This window comes from Chenopodium album, chromosome 4 (genome assembly GCF_948465745.1).
Source record: "Chenopodium album chromosome 4, dcCheAlbu1.1, whole genome shotgun sequence".
Taxonomy (NCBI): Eukaryota; Viridiplantae; Streptophyta; class Magnoliopsida; order Caryophyllales; family Amaranthaceae; genus Chenopodium; species Chenopodium album.
In genome coordinates, this window is record NC_137837.1 from 48,750,828 (window position 1) to 48,775,445 (window position 24,618).

Genomic DNA, 24,618 nt, shown 5'->3' on the forward strand with positions numbered 1-24,618 from the left:
CTGTCATGGAAATTTTTTTGTGCCTTTTGCTAGGTACATGAGTTGATATACTTCGGTGCTTCGATTTGGATCAAGAATCAAGGAAGTTCGACTCCTATTTTTGGTAGCATATGGAAACAAGGTTTAATTCTTGAGAAATTAGCTTTGAAAGGTTAAATTGGGTCATTTGCGGGTATTTACACCCACCTAATATCCGGTAATATCCTTCTTTGCTCTTTCTCTAGTGGATGATGACTTGTTGGACACATGTTGGTTTGTTGGATTGATCTCCTTGTTTTCCCCTCCCATGGATTATATGATTTATGTTTGAGTATAATGTTTCATTCAAGCTTGGGGGAGGGTATTCTATCATGTTTGGTGGGATGCTGATTCATGTATGCTATGCACCTTTGTATATGCTTTTCAATGTTGTTATATTTTGAAAAATTCCAAAAAGATTTTTGTTTCTATCAAGGCAAATTTGCAATGTGTTTTGTTTTGTTCTTGGTTTGGACATAATAACATTTGGACTTGTATAATTGAATGCTTTTCTTCCTAAATGGTAGTGGTGTGCACGGTTTGAGATTATGTTTGGTTGATTCTAGAATAAAGCATGCTAAGGTAGTTGTCTAGAACTAGGGGAATCATGAAACCGGATTCTACTTGTTTGTGGCATGTTGGTAGTTGCTCCCTATCTTCGATTTGACAACCTTAGTGAGTTTTTGCTACAACCATGTGAGATTTATATTTGTTCAAGCTTTCATCATATTCTTGCATGAGCGGCATGGGGTCCTTAACTTTGCAAGCCTAATCTATAAAGCTTGATGTATGATTCTTAAACCCTGAGACCGAGCTATCTAGGGAGGACAAAGGCACCTTTTTCGGGGTGGTATTTTTCATTTTTAGGTTAGTTTGATTCATATTTGTTTTTGGGTTTCCATTTACCTTCTTGCAACCATTTGAGCCTTATACCTTCTTTTCAAGCCACATCTTTAGTTCTTTGACCTTTTGTTTCATTTTTTTTCTATTCTTGGTTTTTTGTGAAGCAAATTGATCACGTATGATGGGGTTTGTGGTGGATAAGTTGGAAATTTGGTTTTTATGAGTGCTAGTTTGTGATTAAGTCTTATTTGTGAATAATGGCAAGTGTTTGAGTAAAAGCCGTCCTTAATCATAAAAGGCATGGACTAATAAATTGCATTATAGAAAAAGTCGTACGAATTTAGCAAAAGGCGAGGACATTGCAAGTTTAAGTAAAAAAAAAGAAAAAATTTTTGAAAAAAGTGAAAATTCAAAAATATTTTGATGTATTCTTTTCTCCTTCTAAGCATTGAGGACAATGCTTCATTTAAGCTTGGGGGAGAAGCGTTTACGCTTTTTGTATATATTTCTTGTGAGTATGGCTTCAAATACGCTTGGGGGTGTTGCTTTTGCTTGGTGATTTCTTGATCGTGTTGTTAAGGATTGATCACCCTTTTGCTTCACTTTTTAGGAAAACCTCCAAATTTTAAATTTTAGCATACCTGGCCTTCACCCTTTATGCCTTATGTTACAACCTTGGGGAAAGACCTTTCGACCAAGAAAGTTGAGTCACTATTCGGGGGAGGGAATCATGGGTCATTGCCCAAGGAAAGGGGATGCGAAGTCAAGATGTCGAGTAACCCAAAAATTTGATCTTTTTCCGGTTCCTTCGCGGAATCTATAAGATGCTCACTATGTGGAGATATGAGATTAGTAGGGGGAACGCGGTAAGAACGTTTGGGATGAAAATGGAGTGTGATAACTAGTTCCTATGCTTAGCATATTTATGTTTCAATCAACCTTAGGTATCTTATAGCGTGCACTCTCTTACTTGTTTAGAAAGATTTGCATTCATTGTGCTTGTACGTTTGCAAAAGTCCTTTCATGAACATTTGTTTGCTTTTCTTGTATTTTGTTTTCTTTTTCATGCTTTGCTTTGTTTGTATTATTATGAGAGTTATGGGTAAATTCTTAGGATACCCTTACGAGAGCATCACTCGTCCTCTAGGGCGATCTAGGGGTTTAAATGGCCTGTCTTTAGTTGCTAAAATTGACCGTTATTCCTACGAAAGTGAGTTAGTGTATATTCCCATCTTCTCTAGTTTTCTCGTTTCTTTCTTTGCTTGAATAATGTCATCATTTTTCCCTTGGGTTGGATTTTGTTTTGCTCGAGGACGACCAAAAGTTTAGCTTGGGGGAATTTGATCCGTGCCATTTATGGCACCTTTAGGCTATGGTTTCTTTATATTTCTATGCTCCTTTGTAGTCGTTTATGTCGTGTTTTTAGAGAATAATGCACGATTCGCGTGTTTTTGTGTTAGTTTAGAGAAATGCATGCTTTTAATGGCTTTCTTATCATTTTATTCATTTCTCGGCTATTTCTCTTGCTTCTCCGTTTCTTTGTCTTCTTTTGTAGGTACGTCGCGGGCTATATGCATGGGAATTGAAAATAGCACCCACTAGGATCAATATGCACTTTTCGGAATTGAATTTGAGTTTGAAACAAAGGAAAACGAAGGATTGCAAAGTTTCAAATAGGACCTTTGTGCATTGTTTTAGTCATAACTCAAGTTCTACAGATTGGATTAGGGTGACTCAAGTTGGGTTGGAAACTAGACTTGAAGAGATTTCCAATGATAGGTTGCACGCCTTCATACTATTCTTAGATCAAAAGTTACAGCCTTCTGAAGTTGGCCCCGGAAAACTGCCGCGGGCGCGGGCTACAGTACCCGCGGGCGCGGGGTTGCCGCAGTTCCAAAACTGCCGTATTTGGGCAGTAAGCACCCGCGGTATTCCCGAGGGATCCCCGAGGGTGCGGGCCTTGGACCCGCGGTCGCGGGCTTGGGCCGCGGGCGCGGCTATCGGGGTGTCCGTTCCCCTCCGCGGGCGCGGGTTTCTGGGTCTTTTACGATTTTAAGCTTCTTTTCTCATTTTGTTTATATAGTTTTTGGTTTCCTTTATTCTTAATTCATGTAATTCTTTAGTTTTAGAATATTTTTATCTCTCTTAGGTTGAGAGCTTCTCTCTCTAGATTAGGCTAGATTAGGAGTAGTTTTAGAGAGAGAAAATGAGGAATTTCAATGGTGATTGAGAGATTGAAGATGCAAGTGTGACAATTGTGTTGGAGATCTTCTTAATTATCAATGAGCATTTCTAAATCTATCTCATTCAATTCCTTTGTTTAATTTGATGTTTGTTTGGTTTGATTTTGATATTTGATGTTTGATTAGAGTAATTGTTCTTGATATTTTGTTGATTCTTGTTCTCTATAGTTGATAGTTGATTTGATGATGTTGTTTGAGTAGTTGTTGGCTAGGAATTGGGTGAAACTTGTATGATTGATTAATTGTGATTAATTTTGAAATTGTGATGATTAATTGTTGAGATTAAAGTGATTAATGAAGGTTTGCATGTGTGTAATTCAATTAGGCCTTGAGAATTATGCTAGATTGCATTGTAATTGCTAATGACACGAACAATTGATTTCGGGATTGCAATTGTCTATTGGTTTTGATTGTGATTCTCTTGATTTGTTATTCATACTGAACCCTAGCTTAACAATTAGGAGATAGCTCTTTGATTCCAATTGATTGCTCTTTTCATTAGTCCTCACATCCTTTGATTGGCATACTCTTCCAAGTTGTTGCAATTGACATGATTACTTGTTGATCCCCGTTCTAGTGTTTTATTTCCTTGGTTACTTGTTTTGTTAGTTGTTAGTATTCTCTCTTACCTTCGTCTTCGATCTAGCTTAGGCGCATATATAATTGAAAGTGCTTGAACATTAACGTTCCTTTGGCTCCGACCCTTGACTTGCCTCTATACTCGTATTTAGGTTTGTTAAGTGTTTATAAATTTAGTTTGACCGAGGGAAGATTAGATAACGACCTAGTTTTCCCCTCGTCATTTTTGAATCCAATGAAAGTGAAACACATTGAAAAACAAATTTTTGAATCAAATAAAAGTCAAACACATTCAAACAAAGCTTTTTTAATCAAATAAAATTAAAACACTTTAAAAAAAATCGTTTTGAATCAAATGAAAGCTAAACACATTCTAACAAAGATTTTTGAATCAAATGAAAGTCAAACACATTCAAACAAATCTTTTCGAATCAAATGAAAGTTAAACACATTCAATCAACGCTCTTTGAATCGAATAAAAGTCGAATGCATTCACAAAGATAAATGAATTAAATGAAAGTAAAACACATTCAAACAAAGCTTTTTGAATCTAATGAAAGTGAAACACATTCAAACAAATATTTTTGAATAAAACGAAAGTCAAACACATTCTAACAAAGCTTTTTTAATCAAATTAAATTAAAACAACTTCAAACAAATCTTTTTGAATCAAATGAAAGCGAAACACATAAAAACAAAGGTTTTTTAATTCAATGAAATCCAAACACATTCGAACAAAGCTTTTGGAATCGAATGAAAGTCTAATGCACTCAATGAAGCTAATTGAATCGAATAAAAGTGAAACAAATTCAAACAAATCTTTTTGAATAAAAGAAAAGTCTAACACATTCAAACAAAGCTTTTCAAGCCAAATGAATTTATACACATTCAAACAAAGCTTTTTTAATCGAATAAAAGTCAAATGCATTCAACAAATCCAATTGAATTAAATGAAAGCCGAACACATTCAAACAAAACTTTTGGAATCAAATGTAAGTCAAACACATTCAAACAAAGCTCTTTTAATCGAATGATAGTGAAATGCATTAAAAGAAGATAAATGAATCAAATGAAAGTCAAACACATTCAAAAAAAGCTTTTTGAATCAAATGAAAGTCAAACACATTCAATCAAAGCGTTTTGAATCGAATGAAAGTCAAATGCATTCAAACAAAACTTTTTGAATAAAATGAAAGTCAAACGCATTCAAACAAAGCTTTTTGAATTATATGAAAAGTCTAACACATTTTAAAAAAGCTTTTTAAATCAAATGAAAGTGAAACACATTCAAACAAATCTTTTTGAATCAAGTAAAAGTCAAATACATTTAAAAAAAGCTTTTTGAATCAAATGAAATAAAAACACATCCAAACAAAGTTTTTGAATCAAATGAAAGCAATACCCATTCAAACAATACTTTTTGAATAAAATGAAAGTCAAACACATTCAAACAACTCTTTTTGGATCAAACAAAAGCCAAAGACATTAATATTGAATCAAACTAAGGTCAAACACATTGACACAATGCTTTTGGAATCAAATGAAAGTCAAATGCATTCAACAAATCTAATTGAATCAAATGAAAGTCAAACAAATTCAAACAAAGCTTTTTGAATAAAATGAACGTCAAATACATTCAAACAAAGCTTTTTGAACTTAATAAAAGTCAAACACATTCAAACTAAGCTATTTGAATTCGATGAAAGTCAAATGAATTCCTCGAAAATAATTGAATTAAATGAAAGCCAAACAACATTCAAACAAATCTTTTTGAATCAAATTAAAGTCAAACACATTTAGTCAAAGCTCTTTGAATCGAATGAAAGTTAAATGCATTCAACGAATACAAATGAATTTAATGAAAGTCAAACACATTTAAACAAAGCTTTTTTAATCTAAGGAAAGTGAAACACAATCAAACAAATCTTTTTGAATCAAATGAAAGTTAAACACATTCAAATAAATCTTTTTTAATCAAATGAAAGTCTAACACATTCAAACAAAGCTTTTTCAATAAAATAATATTAAAACACATTCAAACAAATCTTTTTGAATCAAATAAAACGTAAACACATTCAAACAAAACTTTTTGAATTCAATGAAAGTCAAATGCATTCAACGAATCTAATTGAATCAAATGAAATCCAACCACATTTAAACAAATCTTTTTGTATCAAATGAAAGTCAGAGACATTCAATCAAAGCTCTTTGAATCGAATGAAAGTCAAATGCATTCACAAAGATAATTGAATTAAATGAAAGTCAAACACACTCAAACAAAGCTTTTTGAATCAAATAAAAGTCAATCACATTAAAACAATGCTTTTTGAATCAAATGAAAGTGAAACACATTCAAAAAAATCTTTTTGAATCAAATGAAAGTCAAACACATTCAAACAAAGCTTTTTTAATCAAATAAAATTAAAACACATTAAAACATGTCTTTTTGAATCAAATTAAAGCTAAACACATTCTAACAAAGCTTTTTGAATCAAATGAAAGTCAAACACATTCAAACAAATCATTTTGAATCAAATGAAAGTCAAACACATTAAAATAAATCTTTTTGAATCAAATGAAATTAAATCACATTCAAACAAAATTTTTTGAATCGAACGAAAGACAAACACATTCAAACAAAGCTTTTTGAATCAAATGAAAGTCAAACACATTCAAAAAAATCTTTTTAAATCAAATGAAAGTCAAACTCATTCAAAAAAAACTCTTTTAAATCAAATAAAATTAAAACAAATCTTTTTGAATCAAATGAAAGCTAAACACTTTCTAACAAAGCTTTTTGAATCAAATGAAAGTCAAACACATTCAAACAAATCTTTTTGAATCAAATGAAAGTCAAACACATTAAAATAAATCATTGTGAATCAAATGAAATTAAAACACATTAAAACAAATTTTTTTGAATCAAACGAAAGACAAACACATTCAAACAAAGCTTTTTGAATCATAAGAAAGTCAAACACATTCAAATAAAGCTTTTGGAATTGAATGTGTTTTGGGTGTTTTTGTCCCTTGGGAGAGCTACAACTCAAAGACTGGTTGGTGAAAACCTGTACCTGCAAAACAACAGAGACCCTGGGGGGTTGGAGCTCCGCCTTCGACAATCAAGTTAGAACGTGTAGGAGTGAGTAAAAATTACGGAAAAAGTTATAGGTGAGATCTTTCTCGGATTCCGAGATCAGGAGATTTCTCTAATATAAGAGAATGTTAGTAATTTTGTAATAAATTCAAGTTGTCCCACAAATGGGGGAAATCTCCCTATTTACAGGGTCATTATGGATAAGAGTGCCCTTAGCTAGGTCATTTGACCTAAATTTGGTGGGCTACCCGCCCTTTTGGCAGCTTTTTAGGAATTGGGCCTTTGAAAGCCGTCATTCCTTTTTATGATAGTGGATTCCACGTGTCATTTCGTAAGTGGACCAATTTCGGCCAATATAAGATGGACACGTGTCCTATTCTCATTGGACCACGTGGCTGTATAATTTTACCCAAAACATTTGCTCCTCACAAATGTGACTCAGCAAGCCACGTGGCATATGTGACACGCGTCACTCACACAGTGGTGGAACAGGAATTACTGTTCACCTTTTAGGGAATTACCAAGATGCCCTTGGAGTTACCCTTCTATAAATAAAAACTTTGCCCCTCTCATTTTCGCTCATTTACGAAAAAAGGTCTTGAGAGAATCTTTGACTTTTCTTTGAAAATAATGCTTTCGTTTGCTGCTTGCCATTTTCCGCCTGGCCTAATCGGCTTTTTCAACTTCAACATTACCTCTTTCAGGTAACCGCCTACTCTTTTTTCAATTTCCTTTCAGTTCGCCTGTGTTTGTTTCTTTTCTTTTTTGAAAATGGCTTCACAAACACACACGACACAACCTTGGGTAGATGTTAGTCGGTCACCTGTGACGGCAGAATCTAGAACTAGGGGTGCCGCTTGTCCTAAAATGCTCTTGCCAACAAATCCGTCTATGTCTGTGCAGGGCACTATTGCTAGAACAAAAAGGACAGCCCGGCCGGCTGGTGATGAAGAGGACGAGGGTCCTATCAGGGTGCCCAGAAGCGAGGTTTCTGATTACCCATCTGGCGTTCCAATGACGCCGACTGACTCGATTTTGAGTGATTCATAAAATGCTTCCGGCGAAGAGGCATCCGACTCTGGAGAGGATTCGTCTCAGTCGGATGCTGGCTCAGGCGGCCTCAAGATTGAGGGAGAGCCGCCTGTGAATGCTTAAGAAGGCTCTGAAATAGAGGCCGCCTCTATTGATCGAGGCAAGGAAGAAACTTCTTCCTCTCTTCAAGAAAAATTTACTCCTTATTTCACCCATATATCCGCGTCTACCCAAAGACTCATGCGAAAAAACTTGGATGATTTTCGCGACACCTATGTCATGGGTGCCGGCTATAAGATAAACGTTCCGGCTCTTGACAATTCAGTCGTTTGGCCGCTAGACCATAGCTACAGGGATAGGTGCTTTGGATCCGGCAATTGAAAGGATCCTTGACGAGTACCGCCTGGGGATATGGCAGCTAGCACCCAATTCTTGGGTTAATATTCTAGAATTCGTAGCCGCCTGTAGGATGCAGGATGTTGAGCATAGCTTTGAGGCCTTCGTCCATATGCATTACCTTAGCAAGGCTCCCACATCAGCCGACCCCGGATGGTTTACATTGTCATGTAACAAGGGTTACATGATGACTTTGGGGAAAGAGAACAAATAGAAGGATTGGAGAACAAATTTTACATTATTTCGTACCCTAATACCATTCGGAACCGGAAATATAACTCCAGGAACAAAAATCCCTATCTCCTAGGTCAAAAAGCTATTCTTCCGCCTGTGTCTGATGAAGGCTGGGACCAGATTTTGACGTCTGGTCTTTTTAAAGTTGATGTGAAAACAATTAAGGGGGGAACCGAGAAAGAGATTACCCCTAAAATCTATATTTCAGCATTCAATTGGCTAACCGATCCTTTCTTTTTGGCCGCCTGTGGCCTTAGCACTGAGAATAGAAGAGGTGGGCAGCCGCCTGAGTCTTTGCACGACCATTGTTTCATTATTTGTTTTTTTTAAGATTTCATTCGGCCTTTTGTAGAAGAAGCCATGTCTCAAATTGATCCGAGCAAAAAACCAGGAGGCGGCGCTTCTGCTTACCGCCAAATAATGAAGCACAAAAACCAAGTATTCAAGAGAGAACGGATTGAGCATGTAAGCTTTTCTACATCCGTCCTCTTGTCATTGGCCTTTTTTCAAACTTCTTATTTCAAAATCAATTGTTTTAGGAAGGATCAGTAAAGCCGCCTGTACTGCCAACACTTGGGGTGAGGCCCCCAAAGCAGCTTGCTCCGGATGATGGCCAGATTCCAACTAAAAAGGAGGAAGACAATTGCTCACAAGCCGTCGGCCAGCCAGTCAGAGTCCCACCCCTCTACAGGCGGCAAGTCGCCGATTGTAATGGCTGCCTTGAAGCAGGCGGAGGAGTCCAAGAAAATGGGCGAAACTCCAACTGGGGCCACCGAATCTCCGAGCGGCCATTCGAGAAGGCGGAGGGACAAGAATGCTCAGGATCTAGTCATCATTCCAGGTGCCTCTGCCTTTGATCCCTTAGCTTACCCTTGCAGGGTTAAGACTTACAGTCCTTCACTAACCCAGTCTGAAACCAGTCGGTCTTTTGGCCTGATCTATGCCAGCCTCTCACCAAGTATTAATTGTGAAGATGCTCCACAGGCGCCGGATGTTAAGAGGATTGCCAAGTACATGCTTGCCGCTGTCTCTACTGATCAGTGCGACTCTATCAAAGGAGCTGGCTCCCTGAACTTTGATCCTATCCATGCAAATTTGGCAAAGGTATTTTTAAAGTTATTTTCTAACTCTTTCCTTTGCCAATTGTGTGCTAACCTTTTTTCTTTCTACCGGATGCAGGCCATGCTGCAAGTCAATGGTCTTAACTAACCATTCGTCGACAAGTAGAAAGAGGTAAGAGCTACCAACTTAAGGGCCACTTCCAATCTTGACAAAGCCATGTTTAATGTAAATAAGACTGAGTTGTTGACTCAAGATATCCTATACTCACAGGAGACTGCAAAATTTGCAAGTGAAGAAAGATTTGGAGCCGGCCTAGAAAAAGGTGACTGAGCTGAAGGCCGAGCTTAAAGAGGCTAAAGAGAAGGTTAAAGAGCTTCAAGATGCTGGCAAAGAGACGGATAGTCTCAAGCGCCAAAATGAAAAACTTTGAAACAAGCTTGCCAACCAAGAAAAGCAGCTCGCCTCCAAATGGTCTGCCAGGGTGGAAGAAGAGGAAAGGCTGCTCATTGAGGAAAACGAGGCCAACTGCGTCACTCGAATGAAGATGGCGTGGAAGGCTCTATTTCCCTAAGACGACTACTCCATTTGGGAGTATCGTTATGAGCAAGGCATAGAGCAACTGGATGCTGAGGCGGATTAGGGAGCTGATGGCAGCGAGGGGGACCAGCATGAGGACGAGGCTAAGGAGGTTAATGGAGATCATCCGTCCAATGAAGAAGTGGTGGATGAAAATGAAGCCGAGTTCTCTCCTGAAGCTGTTTAATTTAAGTGTTGTTTTTGTGGCCAGATGGTCATTTCAAATACATTTTCGGCCTGCGTGCCGATTATCTGTTTTTTCTTTATCGACTGAGGAGTCGGGTTAACCAACAATTTTTCTTTCTTTTCACCGGCTATATAGCCGGTTTAACAATTAAAATTTTTTATTTTTCTTGCCAAGGGATTAGCTTTTTATGATGAATCTTCCAGCCAATAGGTCGGTTTTTAACGTTTGTGTTTGGTTTCTAACACTTGTGTTTTAGTTTTTGAAGTTTGAATTTGAATTGAATTCGAATGGTATACCAGATGGTTTTGCCCCTGGGCGGCTATGTGCTTGGGTTTATAAGTTGGTTGATTGAATTGAAAATGTGTGATGTCGGATGGGGGTATGACTGATTTTCGAGTCAATCAATCACTAAGGTGATTTCCCCAAGCCAAGCGCGCAGTCGGCCACTCGAGCATCCGGATTTTATTGTAGGCGGTCACTAGACCTTTCTGCCATGGTCGAATGGTTGTTCATACAACAAGTATTACAAGTTGAGTGAACTTAAATGTTAAGTTAGCAACGGTCCGCTTGGGATTCTTCCTTTACACGCATCTCGTATTTTCAGACGGCCCTTTATTCTTACCCATGTTCAACGGGTCCGGATGAGTGATCATGCTACCAATATTACAAGTTTCATGAAATAGTAAGTTTGCGATTTCCCGCCTACTAATTTTCTATCACATAAGCTGGCGGTTCTATAAGCCATATGCGCTCACCCCATCTCGAGTGAGTTTCACCCTACTTAGGCTAATTTTTAAACTAGCTGTAGACACCCATTTGTGTCTCCCCAAAACCAAACCCAGTGATGAGTACCTTTCACATCGAATCATAAACGAATGAAGTGAAAGTGTGGAAACTCTAGTGTTGCGGTTAGTTATTAATTCTTTTCTTTCTCTGTGTTTTTGAAAACCTGTTTAAAGAAAACAGCCAATGAGTTTTGTTTGGTCTATGACAAGGGTCCTATATTAGAATATTTGGATGGGGATTGAAAAGAGCTTTCCAACGATATATGATAAGCCCAATTCCAATGAATAATGAGAATGTTATGGCCATATTACTAAACTAGGCCCGATTTGATCTTTATATACGGCCCAATGATCTAGAGGAGGGCCTAATATTGATTTACCATTCCTAGAGCAATTAGAATTTATTTTAGTCTTCTAGATTCTTCTAGAAGGTTCTTTTCATTCCTAATTTAATTAGCATTGATAAATTGACTTTAGTTGACTTTTTAGAGTTTTAATCAGAATGAAAAAGGTGTTTTTAAGGAAAATACGATTTTGCCTTATGTATGGCTAAATTTTATCAAAATTAAGAAAACGCGTGAAATTGGCTTCTAGCGTCTGGCGCTAATGCTTAGCGCCTCGCGCTAATGTCTGGCGTTTGGCGCTAAGTCGTTTTATTCTCTTCGAAACTCCGATTCGCTTTACTATCTATCCGGCTGATTTTCACTATAAATAGCCTCCTAAAACCTCCGTTTTCAATCAACAATTCTCATCAAAAACTATTAATTTTCTTATTCTCTCTAGTTTTCAAGATTATTCTCTCTCTATAGCTTTTTGCATACAAAATTCCGCATTCACAAGATCTAGAAACACTTATCCAAATTCAAAGTTGCCTTCGCCCTAGACGTGAAAGGTTTTGATTTCTGAGGGTGTGGTCCCAAATCTCTATTTCAATTATTTATTTTAATTGTTTGATTTTATTATTTATCTTGAAGTTACTAACGCGTGTATTTTGTTATTAGAAAGAGATACGAGGCATCCAAGTAAGTGCTTTAATTGATTTATTGATATTATGATATAGAAATCATGTTAGGTTGTTATTATTGCTTCCTAGTATCATGTTTAGGGTAATAACTATAATTTCTAATATCAAATATGCTTATTGTGATTTGTCCGATGCTTCCTATTCTCTTCCTAATATTCATGTTAGTATCATGTTAGGGCTAAATTTTTAATATTTGATGTTTAGTGACATGCTAGGATTTGTTATTAATCTTGTTAGTACATGCCTAGGATCTTGCTATTAATATTATGTTTTAATATGATTATGATTATTATTGTTATAATTGTTATGATTTATGATTTTTATTATGTTGCTTGATTTATATTGTTATTGCTTGATCACACCTTTTTTGAATGTTTAAAGGGAATTTGTACTTGTAATAACGCATAGTAAGATAATTAATAATCTTGTTTAGGGTTAATATGATTATAATTCAAGTGATCGCCAATAATAGGTTTATTTTGCATTAAATTATACCAACATAGACAAACATGTTTAGGGTTAAACCTATTGATTGCATGTTAGTTAGAAAGCGCACATGAATACGATCAGAATAAAGTAGAGGCCTATTATTAGGGCAGGTTCAATCTCTTTTAGGTTGGATTTGTACCTTCATCCCCGAACTTCCAGTCTTGGTTCCAGACCTCTTGGAGTTGACGATCTCCTGGATCGTTAAGGGGTGCAACCTTCACCCTGTGAACGGTTTACAAGTTCCTATAACTTGTTGGCGACTCTTTTGCTCAATCTTCTTTCCCTTTGGACGCCACCGTACTTAAGTGTATGATCACAGTGGGGTTTGTTTCGGGGGTTTTTGTCCCTCGGGAGAGTTACAACACTGAAACTGGATTCAACTGAGGATGCCTGTACCTGCAAAGCAAACAGACCGCCGGATGGTCGGTGGTCCGCCTCCGAAGATTAAGTCAGTAAATGTTCGGAGATAAAACGTGCGGAAGTAAAGTTATCTGCTTGGATTCCAAGCTCAGGTAAAGTGTTGTGTGATCTTTGAAAACGACAGCTCTGTGGTAAGTGACGTATTGTCTCGTATTGTGAGTCCAAAGATCTCTCTTTTTTCGTGTGTCTTTTCGTTGTGTTTTTGGGTGTATATGTGTGTGTCGTCATAAATGACGTAAGTTCCCTATTTATAGGGAAAAGTGTGCCCTCCTAGGATCTGGTGACCTAGGAGTTAGGTCACGCCGTTTTGCGGTGCCTCGGGATTTGGGCCTTAGAAGGCCGCCATCCCAGAGCCAATACCTGAGTGACACGTGTCACTGTACCCAAAAGGATTCTGAAGCACCTTTTGGGTGACACGTGTCGCCGACTGAACGGTCCCTGCTGGACCTTCAGTCCACGTAGGACGGAGAAGAATCCACCCTCCACGTGTCATCATTCCATAGGTCCAAATGGCACCTATATGGAGGACACGTGACGCTTTCTGGTTGGGCCACCTGGTCGGGTATAAAAATACCCAAATCATTTGCCCCTCACAGGGGACACGTGCATTGCACGTGACTCCTGTGACAGGTGTCAGTATCTGAGTGGTCAGATTCAAAAATTACTGGAGGGAAAAATTAGGGTTTTTACCCCCCTATAAATAGTAAGGTTTGACCCCCCCTTTGGATTCACACCTTGACGAATCTCTGGAGAATCTTGGACTTTTTGACTTAAGGAATCTCAAAATTCCCTAAGCGTTTTTCAAGCATCCGACACTCGGCCAACAGTCCGACCGTTCTTTAGTCAACTAGGCGTCTTTTTCCCTTCTTCTAAAGGTAACGCCTGTATTTTCTTTTTACTCTTCATTTTTTCTTTGTTTTCGAAAAGATGGCTCCCCAATTGCATGCGGCACGGCGTAGGATAGTGATCAGCCGGTCACCGGGGACGGCTGAATCTAGAACTAGCAGTGCCGAATGCTTGGCCAAAGACCCTGCTTTGCGAACTTCTCCGAATCCGACCGTTTCCGTGTCTGTGCAGGACACTATGGCCAGAATCAAAAGAACAGCAAGGCAGTGTAGCTCCGATGGAGTTTTCTACCATTCGGATGGGTCGACTGTTTTTTCAGACGGCTCAATAAGAGTGCCTCGAAGTGAGCTGTCGGAACACCCTGACAGCCCCTCCTATCTTCCTCCTACCCCCACTTATTACCATTCGCCCACATCCAGTGGAACTCCCAGCGATGGAATCCTGAGGGAGGCGGATGAAGAATATCAACCCGGGCCTTCTGGACGGGCGCCGGAAGAGAGTCTAGGGGAGGACCCCGCTGGCACCAGTCGGCGGTCCCCTAGCTCTTATGACGAGTCGGCCTCGTCATCTTCTTCAGAGAATGCCTCCGTAACTTCAGCGGAGGCTAGATCAAACATAGATTCTGCCAGAGAGTCCCTGGCAGTGGATAGGGGGGAAAGCTAGGCCGAGCCAAGTGCTTCCAGGCGCTTGGAGAGAGCCCCCTACTATCAGCATGTTCCGCCAGGCAGGCGGAGCGCCATGGCATCCGGCCTTGCCAATTTTAGGCGCAAGGTCGTCCTAGGCTATGGCTACACTTTGTCGGTCCCTAACGAGGGCGACACCATAACCTGGCCGAGCCTGGCCAGCTATCAAGACAAAGCATTCGGCTGCTATGAAGCGGCCTTCCAGGCTGGCCTCCGCTTCCCTCTCCATCCGGCCGTGGAGAGGATCTTGGACAGATACCAACTGGGTATTTGGCAACTTGTACCCAACTCCTGGATCAATATTCTGGGGTACGTTGCCGCCTGTGAGATGCTGCAGGTGGAGGCGAGCTTTGAAGCGTTCGCCCACATGCACTATCTGAGCAGGGCGCCTGCTAGGGGCGGTGAAGGCTGGTACACCTTGACCACTTGCAAGGGGTACATGATGGCTGTTGGCAAAGAGAACAAGTGGAAAGACTGGAGGACTAAGTTTTACATAGTCAAGTCTGCCGACAGCCGCCTGAACCAAAAGTATAACAGGTGGAATAAGGATCCACCTCTCCTAGCAGGCAGGAGCGCATTGCCGCCTATTCCCAGGCGGGCAAAGGAGGAGATCATGGACGCGGGGTTGTTTACCGTGTCCGTGTGGACGAATGATGAGGGGGACAAGGAGGTCACCCCTCAATGCTATCTCCCTTTGTACAAGTGGTTTGAAGAGGGGACATTCTTAGCCGCCTGTGGGCTAAGTTCTGAGATGCCGAGAGGTAGTCGGCCGTCTATTTTATATGCAATTTACTTTTGCTTTTCAGTACTTGTTTAATGATGCTGATCACTTGTTCATTTTTGCAGACAAAGCAATGGAAAAGCTCTCGACCACAAGGAAGCCGGCTGTATCTGCTGCTCGATACAGGTCGAATGTCCTAAACAGGGCAGAAGTAACCACTCACACCAAAGTGGACGAGCAGAAAACTGGCGGCACCTCCAAGGTAGTAAATTGTTATACTTTCATTTCTGACCAATATTAAATTTGCCCGAATGATTTCTAACTTGCGTTTATCTTGTGTTGATGTAGGGTGCGCCTTCCAAATCTCCTTCAAAACCATCCGACCCTAAAATCCAAAAGACTAGGGCGGGTGATGTGAGCGCATCCGGCAAGGGCGGCCGGAAGCACATTGCTCATAGGCCCAAGAAGGGCCCAGACGCCTCTTCTCTCGAAGCTGAAAAGGAGATCAGCAAACCGGATGCCCAGAGGGCATCGAAGGGTGGCTTTAAGCAACCCACCACTGCTGTCGGCTCAGCAGGAGAGAAGAGGAGCCTGGGGAGAGAGGAGGAACAGAAGGACGACGGTAAAATCCATTCGCCTTTATTGCTCTTTCATTTAGATGTACTTGAGTTGTTTTTTCTAACTTTCTCTCCTTCTCAGTTCCTGTGCAGAGGCCGACTGTTGTCCAGATGGCCAAGTCCATGCTGAGGGCGGTTGATCCTGACGACAAGGCGTCTGTCAGAGGAGTCGGCACCCTTGACTTGGATGGCATCTTGGGGAACCTCTGCGAGGTTTGAGTTTTAGCTCAAGCAATTTTTTATTAAGCATTATTTCTTTTTCCGCCTGGTTTTAACCATTCGGCTCTTTTGCAGGCCATGCTGCGCGTCCATGGGCTTAGGCAACCCCTCAAGGAGAAATCCAAAGAGGTAACAGTCGCTAAAGCTCGGGCCGAGTCTGCCTTGGACCGAGCTCAATTTGATATTGCTCAGAATGAGTATCTGACGCTTGATATGATGTATTCGCAGGCGGAAGCCAATATGCAGGTGAAGAAGGACCTGGATTCGGCCCGCCTGCGCATCACTTCCCTTAAGAAAGAGATTACAACTCTTAAGGAGAAGCTCGAGCCTCTTCAAGATGCCAAAGAAGAGGCCGAGAGAGCCAAGCAGAAGGTGGGCCGCCTGGAGCAGCGCCTCAGCAACCAGGAGCATCAGCTGAAGTCCAAGTTTGAGTCCGTGGCTGATCAAGAGAGAGAGGCTCTTGTTAAGCAAATGATGAGCGATTATGAAGCCATCATGCGGGACACTTGGGCGGCTGTACAGCCGGATTCGGACTATCAGATTTGGAAATCCAAATTTGACGAAGCCAGCAAAGCATTCGACGCTCGCCTTATTGAAGAGGCTGAGAATGCTGAGGCCGAGGAAAATTCTGGGTCCGACTCTTCTGGGGAGTCGTCCTCTGGTGGCGAGGAGGAGGATCAGGCGAAGGAGCCAGAGCAAAAGGAGGAAGAGCAGCCGAAGGACGACAGGCCGGCTGCCACTGAAGAGGCTCTCCCCTGATCACTTAAGCTTTTATGTTTTTCTGCGGCCAAATGGCCATGTACTTTTCTTTTCCGGCCTGTGTGCCGAGTATTTGTATCTTTACCGACCGAGGGGTCGGGTAATTTGACAATATTTCTGGCTTTGCCAGATAACACTCTTAACCAATCGTCTGGTGACGATTGGTCTTTTTAATTTGAATCATTCGGCCATTTGGCTGAAGTTATCCATATTGTTGTCCTTTCCATGCCAAACTTTGAATTTTTCATTGCATGCATGTTTTTGGCTAAGTATTATAACCTGTATACCATGCGAATGTTCTTGCCCCTGGACGGATGTCGAGTGGTTTCGGTTTATTGGATTGATTGACTTGGAAATCTTTGATACTAAGAAGAGTATGCATGGTTTCTAAGTCAAACAATCACTATGGTGATTGCCCCAAACCACGCGGCAGACGTCCATCCAGAATTGGCAAACACAAGTGTTCATTCGGCCATTGGCTCGAACTAACTCAAATTTCCAACATAGCTAATTTGCTAAGGGTAAACCTCCGCTTGTTCTGCCCCATAAGCAAAAACAAGCGCCTCCGGCCATAGGCCTCTTTGAGATAAAATGCTAAGTTTGTAACTTAACCAATTTTCTTAAAAATAATTGTCCGCCTGTCTTGCCCCATAGGCAAGGATCAGGCGTCATCCGGCCAATAGCCTCAATAAGTGCTAAGTAGTTAACTTGTATATTAATCAAATATTCCGCCTGTTTTGCCCCTAAGCAATAACAGGCGCATCCGGCTTTATGCCTCGCTTAGCCTCTACTTATGAAACATTGACCATTTCTGAACTGCGCTAGATAGAAAATTCGGGTCTTTTAGATTTCACTTTCGATTTTAACAAACGACTGCGAATGCTGCCTTAGCATCCGGTAGGGCCGCTTGATATATTCGTAGAGCAATGTGCCACCAAAATGGGAGATGCTTCTCCTCGACGAATTCGCCCAAATGGACGTCGCCGGTTATCTGACTCATGTTGGAGCAGACGGTCATGCTCATGTTGGAGCAGACTGTGACCATTCGGTCTCTTTTTGTTTATTAACATCCGGCCATGGGCCTCATCATGATTTTATCTGGCCTTAGGCCTCTTAAATGATTAAGTAAATATTCGTCAAGTGTTGGTGTAAACTTGATGAATTTAGTAGGAACGACTGTTCTAAAACAATCGGCTCCTTCAGAGGGATTGGGGCGCCTGCTGTTGGGACAGACGCTTTCCAAATATATTGGCCGTCTGTATTTGGTACAGGCGACACTTAAAAAGCTTAAATAAAAAGATAAGTTGGGAAATGAAGGCATATTCTCATTAACAATACGGGAGATTTACAAAATTGAGGTCTTTACATTCGTACTTAGAAGTAGTACTTTTTCAAGTTGTCTACATTCCAAGTTCTGGGCAGCTGCCTGCCGTCTGGTTCTTCCAGGCGGTAGGTGCCGTCTCTTACCTCCTCATAAATTTGGTAGGGGCCTTCCCAGTTTGGGGTTAGCTTTCCCTGTTCATTCGCCCTACCGACTGCCTCCATTTTCCGTAGCACAAAGTCCCCCACTTTGAGAGGACGCTTGTGTACTCTTTTGTTATAAGCCCGAGTCATTCTCAGACGGTATATCTCATGACGCAAGGCAGCATTGCCCCTGCGCTCTGGAAGTGAGTCCAATGCTAGGCGCATGGCCTCCCAATTTGCCTCTTCATCATACAACATGATTCGAAGGGTCGGCTCATAGTGCTCAATGGGCAGAACAGCTTCTGCACCATACACCATTAGGAATGGGGTTTCTCCCGTTGCCCCTTTAGCAGTCGTTCTGATGGACCAAAGGACGTGTGGTAATTCATCCGCCCAAAGGCCACCAGCCCGCTCAATCTTCTTTTTAATCCCGTCTGAGATTAACTTGTTGAAGGCTTCGACCTGGCCGTTTGCTTGCGGCCGGCCGACTGATGCGAAGAAGCTTGAGACCCCCTAATCTCCCAGCCAAGTCTTGAGTTGAGGCGTCTCAAAGTGAGGACCATTGTCAAAAACCATAGACATGGGCACCCCGAAACGAGTGATTATGTTCCTCCAGATAAAGGAAATGACGTCTTTAGTCTTGATGTTTTTGACTGCCTCAGCCTCTACCCACTTGGTAAAGTAATCCACAGCCACCAATATATAGCGCTTGCCGCCTGGTGCAGTTGTATATGGCCCCAGAATGTCCATGCCCCATTTGGCAAAGGGTATTGGGTTGTGGATGGCCGTCAGGTCTGTAGCCGGACGATGGATGAGCTTGCCAAACTTTTGGCACTTGTCACATTTTTTCACCATTTCCATGGCATCCGACTCCAGAGTTGGCCAAAAGTAAAGCCGTCTGGCCTTGGCCGCGAGGGATCTGCCGCCTATATGGGAGGCGCAAAATCCTGAATGCAGCTCTTCGAGAACTTCCTTCCCCTTTTCAGGGGTAACACACTTCACCAGGGGTTTCAAAAAGCCAGCCCTGAAGAGCTCTCCTTGCCGCAACTCGAAGTTAGCTGCTCGTTTTTTAAGGACAGCCGCCTCCCGTGGTGAGTCAAGGAGCGTGCCGTCTGCAAGATAGGTCCGGATGCTGTCCATCCAGGTTGAGCTTCGGTCAAGGATCCCAATGGGGTCTTCCTCAGATATACTTCTTTTTTCCATGACCTCCCAAAAGACTGACCGAGGCGTTTCACAGGAGGCGGATGATGCCAACTTGGACAGAGCATCCGCCTGATTGTTTGAAGACCTGGGCACCTGAGTTAGATGAAATTCTTCAAGTGACCCAACTTCACTCTTGACCGCCTGCAAATATTTTATCATGGCCGGATGAGTGGCCTCGTACGTTCCATTAACCTAGAGTACGACCATTTGAGAATCAGAGCAGGCGGATATCTTCTTCGCCCCTGCCGCCTTGCAATACCGGATGCCGGCCAGCAGGGCCTCATACTCGGCCTCATTATTAGACACCTGAAACTTGAACCGTAGTGCGTATTCGTACTTATCTCCTTCAGGAGATTGACAGATAATCCCCGCACCACAGCCGTTCACAGTGGAGCTCCCATCCACATACACTTTCCAAACCTGGTCTGTATTGTCCGGAACAACCGGCCTTGTCATTTCGACAATAAAGTCAGCTAATGCTTGTCCCTTTATTGCCTTCCTTGGTTCGTAAGTGATTTCTAATCCTTGCATTTCAATCGCCCATTTGAGCATTCGTCTAGAAGACTCCAAGGTTGTGAGTGGCCGTTTGATCGGTTGGTCAGTATAGACCTCTACCGCATGCGCCAAGAAGTAAGGTTTAAGCTTCTTGATGGCCATGTAAAGGGCAAGGCCGAATTTCTCAATCATGGGGTACCGAAGCTCCGCGTTTCTTAGAACATGGCTTATGAAATACACCGGGAGCTGGATGTCGTCTCTTTCAGCTAAGAGGACAACACTGAGGGCATGATCAGAGACGGCTAAGTACATGAAGAGCTTCTCTTTAGGCAAAGGGCTGACAAGCCTCGGCAAAGAGTGCAGATGAGTTTTTAGCCTTTGAAAGGCCGCCTCTGCATCATCCCCCCATTCAAAGTTTGTCTTATTTTTGATTGCCTGGAAAAAGTAGAGACACTTGTCGCCTGAACGGCTGAGGAATCTCCCCAGGGCCGCCAGACAACCTGTTAGTTTTTGCACTTCCTTCACAGTACGGGGCGACTGCATGTCAATTACCGCCTGTATTTTCTCAGGGTTGGCCTCTATTCCTCTTTGGTCAATCAAAAATCCGAGAAACTTCCCAGACTCAACACCAAAGACACACTTTTTTGGGTTAAGCATGACCTTGTGCCGCCTGAGTGTGGCGAATGTTTCTCGGAGATCAGCAAGGTGATCCGCCTGCTGTTTGGATTTGACTATCATATCATCAATGTACGCCTCTACATTCCTTCCAATTTGGTTAATGAAGACAGTATTAATCATTCGTTGAAAGGTAGCAGGCGCATTCTTCAAACCAAACGGCATCACCGTATAACAGAACAACCCTTGATCAGTGACGAATGCCGTCTTTTCTTGATCTTTTTTCCAGAGGGGGATCTGATGGAAACCTGAATAGGCGTCCATGAAACTCATCAGGGCATGTCCGGCTGTTGGGTCGACCAGACTGTCGATCTTAGGCAATGGATAGCTATCCTTTGGACAGGCCTTGTTGAGGTCTGTGTAATCAACACACATCCGCCAAGTTCCATTCGGCTTTTTTACTAACACAACGTTAGCTACCCACTCAGGGAAGTTGCACGGCCGGATGAACTTGGCATCTAACAGCTTTTTTACTTCGGCAGCTGCCGCCTGACTTCTTTCTTCGCCGTGGTTTCTTTTCTTTTGCCGGATGGGCTTCCTTTTAGGATCCACGGCGAGTTTGTGGACAGCGAGATCCAGGCTGATGCCTGGCATCTCTTCCACATCAAAGGCAAAGATGTCTTTGAAATCCTTGAGCAGCTGGTGAAGGTTTTCACCCAACTTTGCAAAGGCAATCGTCCCCACCTTAACAGTTCGCTCTGGACGGCTATCATCCAGAGGGATATCAATGTGCTCTCCAGTAGGCTGGGGACGAAGATCATCCGGCCTTTCCCCGGTCAGTGATTGCTATTGCTTTTCTTTTTTGACCACCACCAGCTGATCAGTCTTTCTTTTCTTTCCGGCTGGTGGGGCCGACTGTTCTTCCTCGACATCGTCGAGGTCAATCATTTGCTTGCCCCGTCCGGATGCTGCGACCGCAGGCTTGACGTCCGAGAGATAACACTCTCGAGCCGTCTTTTGGTCCCCATTAAGGGAACCAACTGTTCCATCATCTTTCTCATACTTGAGTAGCATGAGAGCAGGGATGATGACGGCTTTACACTCATTAAGAGTGGGTCGGCCAAAGATGAGGTTGTAAGTCATGAGCTCTTCAACCACTAGGAAACGGATGGTCATGTGCCGACCGTCTCCCCTGCTTCCCAGGCGGACTGGTAGGTCAATTCGTCCGACTGGGTGCACAAGTCCTCCCCCAAACCCAACTAAGGTGTGGGTGACCTCCATCATGCTATCTGGTTTGTACTTGAGATTGGACAAGCATTTGAGGCTGATGAGGTCAGAGGAACTTCCTGTGTCAATCAAAATTCGGCCAACCAGCTGGTTGGCGACTTTACACTCGATGACAACAGGGTCATCATGCGGCCGACGGACTTTGCCTCTGTCCTGCTCGGTGATGACAACTTTAGGGAAGGTGGATGTACTAGCTGTATCCCCCTCCTCAACAGAATTGACCATCTTTCTCAGATGGTCCTTGGTACCTCGAATGGTCGGGCCACCACAGGCAAATCCGCCTGCTATGGTATACACCGGCTCTTCATCAGTTTCGGCACTCACAGCAGGCTGGGGAGTCTTTTTCTTGGACTGCCCCGGATTTGCTTTTGAAGTCACTGTGGACTTCACATAGGACTTCAGCTGTCCTTTGTCGGCCAGACGGTCGAGCTCCCGCTTGAGACTAAAGCAGTCGTTCGTGTCATGGCCAACATCCTCATGGAAATGGCAATGCTTGTTCTTGTTCCTATTTTCAGCGGAACCTTTCATAGCAGTCGGCTTTTCAAGAGTTAGCCGATCCTTAATTTCCAAAAGGATGGAGCAGCAGTCCTTGTGGAATTCGTACCTTGGCACGTACGGTTTCCATTCTTTTTTTCTTCTTCTGGGCCGGTTGATCAGAGTTATCAATGGCCCAAACTTGCTTTTTCTTTTTGCTCGTTTCGGGCTTAGGAGCCGGCTGAGCAGACCGAGTCTCTTTCTGTCGATCGGACTTCTTATGGTCCGACTGCTTATTGGAGGAGCAGAGTTCAGCCGCCTGTATGTAGGCTTCCGCCTCTCGCAAGGCTCCTTGTAGGGTAAAGATTTGTTTGCGGACGAGTTCGTACTTAAAAGTAGACCCGTCCTTCAGACCCTTAAAGAAGTCAGTGAAGGCGACCTCATCAGACAGCCCATGAATCTGGATTCGGACCAGATTGAACCGCCTGACGTAGGATCGCAAACCTTCTCTATCTCCCTGCTGTACATTGCCCAAGTCAAGACTTGTCTTTTTGGCAGGGATGTTCATAGAGAAGTTCGATGCAAACAAGAACGCAAGCGTCTTGAAGCTATTTATGCAGCCAGCCGGCAGGTTGCCAAACCATTGCTGGGCTATGCCCTTCAGGGTGGCTGGAAAGCAACGACACCATGCGGCATCATCCAACCCCTGTAAATACATGAGGTGGGTGTATGCTAGCAGGTGGTCTTCTGGGTTGGAGGTCCCGTCATAGGCTCCAACCAGAACATTTTTAACTTTGGCCGGCTGTACGGCTTCAGTTATTTCCCTGGAGAAAGCAGAGGGTTGATCTCCAAGGTGTTGCAGCCTAAGCTGCCAGTCCATCGGCTGGTAGCCGTATGCCGCCTGTCCTCCATAGAGGGTAGGTTACATGTAAGGTACAACTGGCGCCTGGTACAATGGCTGTGCCATGTACTGGGCGGACTGAATCACATGTGGCCCAGACTGAACTTTTTGGCTGCTTGCTGGGGTCTCATGTACAGACTGGGAACACCTCACAGAGGTATTCCGAAAGCTATCATGATAAGTCGACGTTGAAGCCGACTCTGATTGTTGGGTTCTCCTCTCCTCAATGTATTGCCGAGCGTCAGAGAACGTTTTCTTGCTACCATCCGGCTGTATGTGCCGGATGGGTTTTCTTGCACCCATTTCTGGGAAACGGAGCCGATTAAGGTCAAATTGGGGCCTGGCCTTCTCCTTAGGAGCAGGATGAGGAGTCGGCTGACGATCCCTGACCGACTTCTGTTTGCCAGCTTGGGCTGGCTTCTTGGCCGACTGCTCCTTTCTAGGAGTAGGCGACTTCTTTGAGGCGAGCTGCTTGATTTCACCCCTGAGATTACTCAGGAGTGACATTAGCTCATCCCGAGTGACGGGAGTTGATCCTGCCGCCTGGGAAGGATCAACCGGCCGCCCCGAGGGCTTCTTTGGTTGGCCAGCAGTTTTGCTTGGTCCTGCCTGAACATGGGGACGCTCTCGCCGTTCCTTACTGCGGATGCGTTTAGAGATGAGGGATCCATTTGGATCCACATAGGTTTCGACATCAGCGTCGTCACCTGAGTCATGGTCCGTGTGGACCAGTACATCATTTGGAGGCCGAATGGCCTCCGGATTTGGTACAGGTTCTTGTGAAGCCATTTCAGAGGTAATCTCCCCACAGACGGCGCCAAATGTTTCGGGGGTTTTTGTCCCTCGGGAGAGTTACAACACTGAAACTGGATTCAACTGAGGATGCCTGTACCTGCAAAGCAAACGGACCGCCGGATGGTCGGTGGTCCCCCTCCGAAGATTAAGTCAGTAAATGTTCGGAGATAAAACGTGCGGAAGTAAAGTTATCTGCTTGGATTCCAAGCTCAGGTAAAGTGCTGTGTTATCTTTGAAAACGACAGCTCTGTGGTAAGTGACGTATTGTCTCGTATTGTGAGTCCAAATTTCTCTCTTTTTTCGTGTGTCTTTTCGTTGTGTTTTTGGGTGTATATGTGTGTGTCGTCATAAATGACGTAAGTTCCCTATTTATAGGGAAAAGTGTGCCCTCCTAGGATCTGGTGACCTAGGAGTTAGGTCACGCCGTTTTGCGGTGCCTCGGGATTTGGGCCTTAGAAGGCCGCCATCCCAGAGCCAATACCTGAGTGACACGTGTCACTATACCCAAAAGGATTCTGAAGCACCTTTTGGGTGACACGTGTCGCCGACTGAAT